The sequence below is a fragment of the Biomphalaria glabrata genome, chromosome 4 (genome assembly GCF_947242115.1).
Source record: "Biomphalaria glabrata chromosome 4, xgBioGlab47.1, whole genome shotgun sequence".
Taxonomy (NCBI): domain Eukaryota; kingdom Metazoa; phylum Mollusca; class Gastropoda; family Planorbidae; genus Biomphalaria; species Biomphalaria glabrata.
Genome location: NC_074714.1, coordinates 19,392 through 28,351, shown reverse-complemented (window position 1 = coordinate 28,351; position 8,960 = coordinate 19,392). Strand labels below are relative to the sequence as shown.

At 31.1% G+C, this 8,960-nt stretch overlaps 2 long non-coding RNA genes across 2 annotated transcripts; both read right to left on the bottom strand.

Moving 5' to 3' along the window:
* Positions 1-717: 717 nt before the first annotated feature.
* LOC129926060 (uncharacterized) lies at positions 718-2,288 on the bottom strand. The gene is made up of 2 exons (XR_008777742.1): positions 1,714-2,288; positions 718-862 (listed from the first exon to the last, which is right to left on the bottom strand). It is a non-coding gene; the product is annotated as an uncharacterized LOC129926060 (long non-coding RNA).
* Positions 2,289-4,772: 2,484 nt separating this feature from the next.
* Positions 4,773-7,593, bottom strand: LOC129925899 (uncharacterized). Its single transcript, XR_008777674.1, has 3 exons — positions 7,132-7,593; positions 5,135-5,334; positions 4,773-5,043 (listed from the first exon to the last, which is right to left on the bottom strand). It is a non-coding gene; the product is annotated as an uncharacterized LOC129925899 (long non-coding RNA).
* Between the last annotated feature and the right edge of the window lie 1,367 nt (positions 7,594-8,960).

Here is an 8,960-nt window from a genome sequence, read left to right as displayed (position 1 = left end):
TTTAGAATATAATGTAAAAGCTCTTTTGTCATGCTACTGTACATATTTAAATATCATTCTCACATAGAAATTCTAAATGCATTTCTTCTTGGATAGTAAAAATTACTTTATTATGAAATAAGTACAGAATTATAAAGACATTTATTTCAAAGCTCTTTATTATCATTGAATAAATTATATTATCTACTCGTAGGAATGAAAAAAAAGTGTGCAGTATAGTTGCTACACAGAAAGACCTACAATTATGTCTAATATTACAGAATTAATTATTTACATAACAATGATTTTTAATAATAAAAAACTGCATTTAAATATTACATAGCATACTAACTATTAGTACCTAAAACGCAATTAAACTATTATTTAATACAAAACTATACGATTGAGCTTTTTATAAGCAAAATTGTAGTCAAACTGAATATCCCTTTGATTGGATCAATAAAAATTAACTTATCTTAGAATGGACCTCATTCACCAACATTTAGTCACGTGATCTTGTTGATAAAACAATGAAAAAAATTGTCTCGTGACAACCATCATGAATTAAACATGAGATCGTAAATTATATAGAAGAGATAAAGCACCACGTAGCTAAATGTTGTTTGTTTACAATTGGTGAATGAGGTCCATTGAAAACTATCTAAGATTCATAATGCCCCCCATAATGAAGAATAAGAAATTACAGAAATAGTTAAGACTAACATAAGCCTGACAATAAAATGTATAGTTCTTATTTAATTAGCTTTCTTGACATTATTATAATTAAGCCACATAAGAAAACATGTAAATTGTCACTAGCTTTAACAAAGCTTCATTGATGTCTTTGTTGATTTGTGGAGAGGTATCAATCTTGGCTAGTATGCTGAAAAAAAATAGAAAAGAATATTTATTAAACTGCTTTATAAATAAATTAAATCCATAACATATATAAATTAAGATGTATGTAATACATATATCAAGATCTACAAAAAAAATATTTGAAAACTAAGGGCTTAATTAAATGACATTATAATATTTTGTTACTCGCCAGCATTGATTATTTCAACCAAACAATTGAAATAGCCTTATTTTTAACTTTTCACAATTTCTTTTTAATTAAGGGCCACCAAATTCACCTTGCCTATGGCATCCAATCACCAAAGGCCACCACTGCCAGCACAATGGCCGTATGCAAATACATTTCCCCAACTAATGTCAGGTACCCATTAAAGTTGGGTGGGTTACTCCGAGGCGCCCTTTTAATTCATGAATTTATAAAAAATTCTAATCTTTGCTAGAGACCATAGTCTTGAGTAAACTTAGAAATAAGATGAGATTGTCTAGATGACTAACAAGATCTAGTGACAATCTAGTCTAGAGTCTATTGAAAAATATAGAAATAGAATATATTATTTAGCTTTAGATCTAGAATCTAAAATTATTATAAACTCTAATCAAGATTGACTAGATCATGATAGATGAGTAGAGATCTAAATTTATGTTCTCTATGTTAGATAATAGTTTTTGCATCCATTTTTTGGTATACACTTCTTTCACCTACTAACTAGATGATTTGGTGGCTGAAGGTTACAACATAAAAACTGGGGTTTTGAATTCCAGGATATTTATGATAATACCAAGTCAACCCAACTCTAATGGGTACCTAAGATCAGTTGAGGAAAAGATAGGTGTAAGACAATACCTTAATAACATTCAGTAATAGTAAATAATTACCTGATGCATGGCTAGTCCAGCTTTCTCTGGAAATGTTCCAGCCCAGTGCACACATCTTCACAATGAATCTAATTACTGCAAAACAAAAGGTAAACTTGCATCATGTGAAATAAAAAATAATTAAATTTTTATTCAACCAGTGTCAATATGAAAAGTCATCACAAAAAAAAGCAAATTTGGATTATAATAGCTAAAGCAAAAAAAAAAATCAAATCTATATAACCAAAAAAAATAAAATATAAGTTTGATTCTGAAAGGCCATAACAAAATAATACAACATAATTCCAGACAGCCACTACAAATAACACAAAAGTCGATTCCGAGCAGTCATAAAGAAAAGTTATCAAGTAGATTCCAAATATTAACTGCCAAAAAATAATCAAGTCAATTCTAAATAACAACAAACAAACAAACAAAAAAATGCAAAAGTCTGATTCCAAACAGCCATCAAAAAAAGAAAGCAACTAATTTAAACAACCACTATGAAAAACACAATATCAGACATTGATCATAAAAACACACAAATCCAATGAAGAGCTTAAGTAATATACACATGTTTGATTCTAAACAGCCATCTCCAAAGAAGGAAATGTCAATTCTTTCGCTACTAAAAAAAAGCACATGATTCTTTAAAAAAAAAAAATCCGATACTGAACAATGATCACAAAAAACACACAAGTCTAATTTCAAACAGAGCTCATAAAAAGCCATCACAAAAAAAAGCACACAAGTCTAATGCAGAACATTGATCACAAAAACGCACAAGTCCAATTTAAAACATTGATAAAAGAAAAACAAACAAATCTGATAAAGAACATCAATTAAAAAAACACATGTCCAAACTGCCATCAATAAAGACCCAAATGTCAATTCAATCAGCCACTACTAAAAAAAGCAGTTGATTAAAAAAAAAAAAAACAAGTCTTATGCCGAACATTGATCACAAAAAAAACCCACCAGTTTCGAACTCCACACCGATCATAAAAAGGAGGCAAAGTCAGACTTCTAACAGCCGTCACATAAAATAAACAAATAAAAATGCCATTCTAAAAAAACACAAAGTAAATGCACAACTCGGAATGTGAATATCCATCACAGAAAAACACAAGTCTTTTTCAAACAGCCCACACAAAAAAGCAGAAGTATGATTAAAAACAACCATCACAAAAATTTTAATAACCACCAAAAAAAAACGCGCAAGTCGGATTTCTATTACTGATCATAAAAAGGAACAAGTCCAATTCTGAAAATTGATAATATAATCACACAAGTCCGATTCCAGTCAGCCATTACAAAAAAGCACAATTTCAATTCCAAACAGCCATCACAAAAAAAGCGAATTTCTATTCAAACAGCAACTATACAAAACAGGTTGATTCTAAAAAAAAAAAAAAAAAAAAAAAAAAACCACAAGTCTGATGTTTAACATCAGTTACAAAAAAAAAATTAAAAAATGCCCATTCTAAATAATTATAAAATGAATGCACAAGTTTGATTCCAAACAGCAATCACAAAAAGCATATGTCGATTCAAATAGCCACTACGAAAAACTTGAATGCCAATTCTAAATAACGACATAAAAAAAAATTAAAATGTACAAATTCTATTCCGAGCATTAATCACAAAAATGACAAGTAAGAATCAAAATACATTAAATTCTTACCATTACCTATCAATCAGTCTGTTGAACCATGGGGGCACATCACAAGATCTGTCATCAGCCCTTCTATATTCCTCTCTGTACTTAGCCCTGGATAAACCATTTCATGGCAGACCTGCACATTCTTTGATGTCTTCACATTGCTCTCAGTCTTTCATTCTTCATCCTGGAACTCAACAGTGAAAGGACCATAACCCTGGTATTATTTTCTGGAAATAAAAAAAGTGATTAAGTCTCTTAATATAATTAAAACCAATTTTTATAATTTTTTTACAAAATACATTAAATTCTTACCATTACCTATCAATCAGTCTGTTTAATCATGGGGGCACCACACAAGATCTGTCATCAGCCCTTCTATATTCCTCTCTGTACTTAGCCCTGGATAAACCATTTCATGGCAGACCTGCACATTCTTTGATGTCTTCACATTGCTCTCAGTCTTTCATTCTTCATCCTGGAACTCAACAGTGAAAGGACCATAACCCTGGTATTATTTTCTGGAAATAAAAAAAGTGATTAAGTCTCTTAATATAATTAAAACCAATTTTTATAATTTTTTTTACAAAATACATTAAATTCTTACCATTACCTATCAATCAGTCTGTTTATTCATGGGGGCACCACACAAGATCTGTCATCAGCCCTTCTATATTCCTCTCTGTACTTAGCCCTGGATAAACCATTTCATGGCAGACCTGCACATTCTTTGATGTCTTCACATTGCTCTCAGTCTTTCATTCTTCATCCTGGAACTCAACAGTGAAAGGACCATAACCCTGGTATTATTTTCTGGAAATAAAAAAAGTGATTAAGTCTCTTAATATAATTAAAACCAATTTTTATAATTTTTTTACAAAATACATTAAATTCTTACCATTACCTATCAATCAGTCTGTTTAATCATGGGGGCACCACACAAGATCTGTCATCAGCCCTTCTATATTCCTCTCTGTACTTAGCCCTGGATAAACCATTTCATGGCAGACCTGCACATTCTTTGATGTCTTCACATTGCTCTCTGTCTTTCATTCTTCATCCTGGAACTCAACGGTGAAAGGAGCATGACCCTGGTATCATTTTCTGGAAATAAAAAAAGAGTGATTAAGTCCCTTAATGTAATTAACACCAATTTTTTTAATTTTCTTTTCAAAATATATTAAATTCTTACCATTACCTATCAATCAGTCTGTTGAACCATGGGGGCACCACACAAGATCTGTCAACAGCCCTTCTATATTCCTCTCTGTACTTAGCCCTGGATAAACCATTTCATGGCAGACCTGCACATTCTTTGATGTCTTCACATTGCTCTCTGTCTTTCATTCTTCATCCTGGAACTTAATGGTGAAAGGACCATAACCCTGGTATTATTTTCTGGAAATAAAAAAAGAGTGATTAAATCCCTTCATGTAATTAACACCAATTTTTATAATTTTTTTACAAAATACATTAAATTCTTACCATTACCTATCAATCAGTCTGTTGACCCATGGGGGCACCACACAAGATCTGTCATCAGCCCTTCTATATTCCTCTCTGTACTTAGCCCTGGATAAACCATTTCATGGCAGACCTGCACATTCTTTGATGTCTTCACATTGCTCTCTGTCTTTCATTCTTCATCCTGGAACTCAACAGTGAAAGGAACATAACCCTGGTATTATTTTCTGGAAATTAAAATGTGATTAAGTCTCTTAATGTAATTAACACCAATTTTCATAATTTTTTTTACAAAATACATTAAATTCTTACCATTACCTATCAATCAGTCTGTTGAGCCATGGGGGCACCACACAAGATCAGTCAACAGCCCTTCTATATTCCTCTCTGTACTTAGCCCTGGATAAACCATTTCATGGCAGACCTGCACATTCTTTGATGTCTTCACATTGCTCTCTGTCTTTCATTCTTAATCCTGGAACTCAACGGTGAAAGGAGCATAACCCTGGTATTATTTTCTGGAAATAAAAAAAGAGTGATTAAGTCCCTTAATGTAATTAACACCAATTCAACAGACTGATGATGATCCTCTAGCTATTGGTTTGGTATCATTTTTTTTAAAAAGTCTGGGTTAGTTTACAGCACACATCGCTACACCCCATCAGAGCCTGTGATGCCACTGGTTCCAAACTGATCCCAAACTGTATATATTTCCTTTGCAAAGAATCACATAAGAAGCTTTTAATTTGATAACTCATGCCACCGATGTGCCCTTGATTTGTATTTTTGCTTAAAGAAATTCTTTTAATAATATCAGATGTAGGTGTGTGTAAAACAGTTTTCACAACTACAACGGCTGGTAAAATTCATGTTTTACCTATGTTTCCGTATTTTGCTATAAGTAAAGAGATATTGGAAGACGCTCACAAACCAACATCTTCTCTATATATATATGATGTTGAAGTGAGATTGTGTGGGTCTATTCTTAACTTTATCTTTGAGTGCTAGAAAATTTTTAAATCTTTATCTATTTTGTCAGGGTGACATTGTCTCAGATGATCCTCTAGCCATTGGTTTGGTATCATTATTTTAAAAAAGTCACTTAGGCAACCGCTTGTTTGACAAGGAAGGAATGAATCTCAGTTTTAAATAATCAACGCTGGACAGTGTACATTTCTTTTTGTTAAACATTTGTTACATGTAGACAAAATTAAAATTTTTAAATAAGTATTGAGACAATTCTTTGGTTTGATTATCAGGATATATGTTTAAATGATTTACCAAGATAAAAATCATATATTACTGTATAAAATAATTACATTAAATGAATGTAAAAATTAAAATGATCTGCTTTAAATGAAATCTATTATCGTAGACCCCCGTGGACCTCTCATAGACCCCCAATTTATTTTTTTAATTTCGTAGACCCTCTTGAAGTCTTCGTAGACCCCTGGGGGTCTATATAGACCACTTTGGGAATCACTGATCTAGAGTTTAGTCTACACTCTAAATCTGGATATTACTACAATCAATATTGAATTGTATTCTAGACTCTCTGTCTAGTCTTATAAACTGTTTTTAAAGACTCTGAGACTTGAGTGATTAAGCTTCTAGTTAGATCTAGACTATTCTAGACTAGATAATAGATCTAGACTTTTCTAGACTAGTTAATAGATCTAGATCTAGTAATATTCTAATTAATGATCTAGACTATATTATAGGTCTAGTTATCTAGATCTAGCAGATTTTCTTACCTCTTAAACTATTCTACTTCTTGATCTAGTCTATATAGATCTAGATTTAATCTATAGATCAAGTCTATAACTAGGTACTAGGACTAGAGTAATCTAGACATTCTATTCTAGACTGACTAGACTATACTAAACAAACTCTAATACTCTAATGACAATTCTAGTATTAAAATTAATAAGAAACTTTACAGTCTACATTCTAAATATCTAGAATCTATATTGACTATATCTACAATCAATATTGAATTGTATTCTAGACTCTCTATCTAGTCTTATAAACTTTCTTTAAAGACTCAGTCTTGAGTGATAAAGATTTAAAAGATTCTAGCTAGATCTAGATTTTTTTCTAGATCTAGACTAGTAAATAGATGATAGATTAATCTAGATGATGCTAGATCTACTTATATAATTATAATCTATAGTAATCTAGTCTAGATCTAATATTTCTAAATAGATCTAATATTGACAATCGAATAAGTTGAATAGGTGGTGTGTTTGGATAGCCTTACAAAACTTCTCTGTCTGTTGACCCTGATTTTTTCTAGATCTAGATTATTTTCTTACCTTTAAACTGTTCTTCTTCTTGATCTATATAGATTTAGATAATCTTGATTGAGAATTTCTATAGATCTAGTAACTAGTCTAGATAGATCTATCTAAATTTTAAATTATTAGTTCTATTTAAATAAATCTAATAAAATTAGTAATTACGATAAGATAAATTATCTTAAATCGATTCAGTCTAGTACTCTAGACCCATCAACATGAATTATTGAATTGAGTCGTAACATTGGTTTTTAGACTAGGACTGAACTAGTTATAAAGGATTTATAGATATAGACGTCGAGTAGAAGATTTTGAACTGATAATCTAGATTTAGAGGAAAAAGATAATTTATTGTTACATTAAATCATGAACATGGCCGCCACATGGTTTACAATTAGACAGAGCAGCCCCGGTCAAAATGAAACAGAATTTAGGGTTTTCTTTTCAAAAGATTATTCTTCATGATAAATTACCCATTCAAGCCCATTGCATTAATAATAGAGCTTTACTTGTAATTGATATGTAGCCATTCATTATAAATAGTTTTAAATTAAACCATTAGATCTAACGTAAGGATTTGAATTAGAGGACATTTTTTATTTTTTATTTTTTTCTAAGCTTTAAACTGCTCGCGCATGGATGGCTGCCTGGTCAAGTGGTTAGCACGCTGGACTGTCGTTCGGATTTATCGACGGTCGAGGGTTCAAACCCTACCCGCTCCCATTTTTTACAAGCACAAAAAAAAGAAAAAAAAATTTTATTATTTATTTTTTTTATTTTTTTTTATTATTATTTTTTTTTTAATTTAAACAAAAAAAAAATAATAAAAAAAAATAAAACTACAAAAAAAAAATAAAAAAATTATTTTTTTTAAAAAGTTTGGGAACCACTGGTCTACAGTGAAGTCAGTCCCGGGATAATGAATTACCCATTCAAGCCCATTGCATTAATAATAGATCTTTACTTGTAATTGATATGTAGCCATTCATTATAAATAGTTTTAAATTAAACCATTAGATCTAACGTAAGGATTTGAATTAGAGGACATTTTTTTTTTTTTTCTAAGCTTTGAACTGCCTCGTACATGGATGGCTGCCTGGTCAAGTGGTTTGCACGCTGGACTGTCGTTCGGATTTATCGACGGTCGAGGGTTCAAACCCTGTCCGCTCCCATTTTTTTTTACAAGCACAAAATAAGAAAAAAAAAATTGGATGATTTTTTTCCCCAAAGGTTAGCCGTCAACACAAGCTTCCCTCCCTGATAATTGTTTTTCACGTGAGAAAAATGAAGTACAAAAAGTGCATACATTTATTATATTTGAAGTCGCCATGAATTAAAAAAAAAGAAAATTCTCGATCAAGGTTTTATTTGATGTACGATGGTTCTAACATTGTTAAAACTAGCCCATAGATCCAGATATTTTCTCTTTGTATTATCGTTGATTAAAAAAAAGTGGAATTACCGTAATCTAGCATGTAGATGAAATATTAAAAAAAAGATCTATAATAGGCAGTCTAGATCTAATATACTAATAAAATTAAAAAAAAAAAAAATTTTTTTTTTAAAGTTTGGGAACCACTGGTCTTCAGTGAAGTCAGTCCCGGGATAGTGAATTACCCATTCAAGCCCATTGCATTAATAATAGAGCTTTACTTGTAATTGATATGTAGCCATTCATTATAAATAGTTTTAAATTAAACCATTAGATCTAACGTAAGGATTTGAATTAGAAGACATTTTTTATTTTTTATTTTTTTCTAAGCTTTAAACTGCTCGCGCATGGATGGCTGCCTGGTCAAGTGGTTTGCACGCTGGACTGTCGTTCGGCTTTATCGACGGTCGAGGGT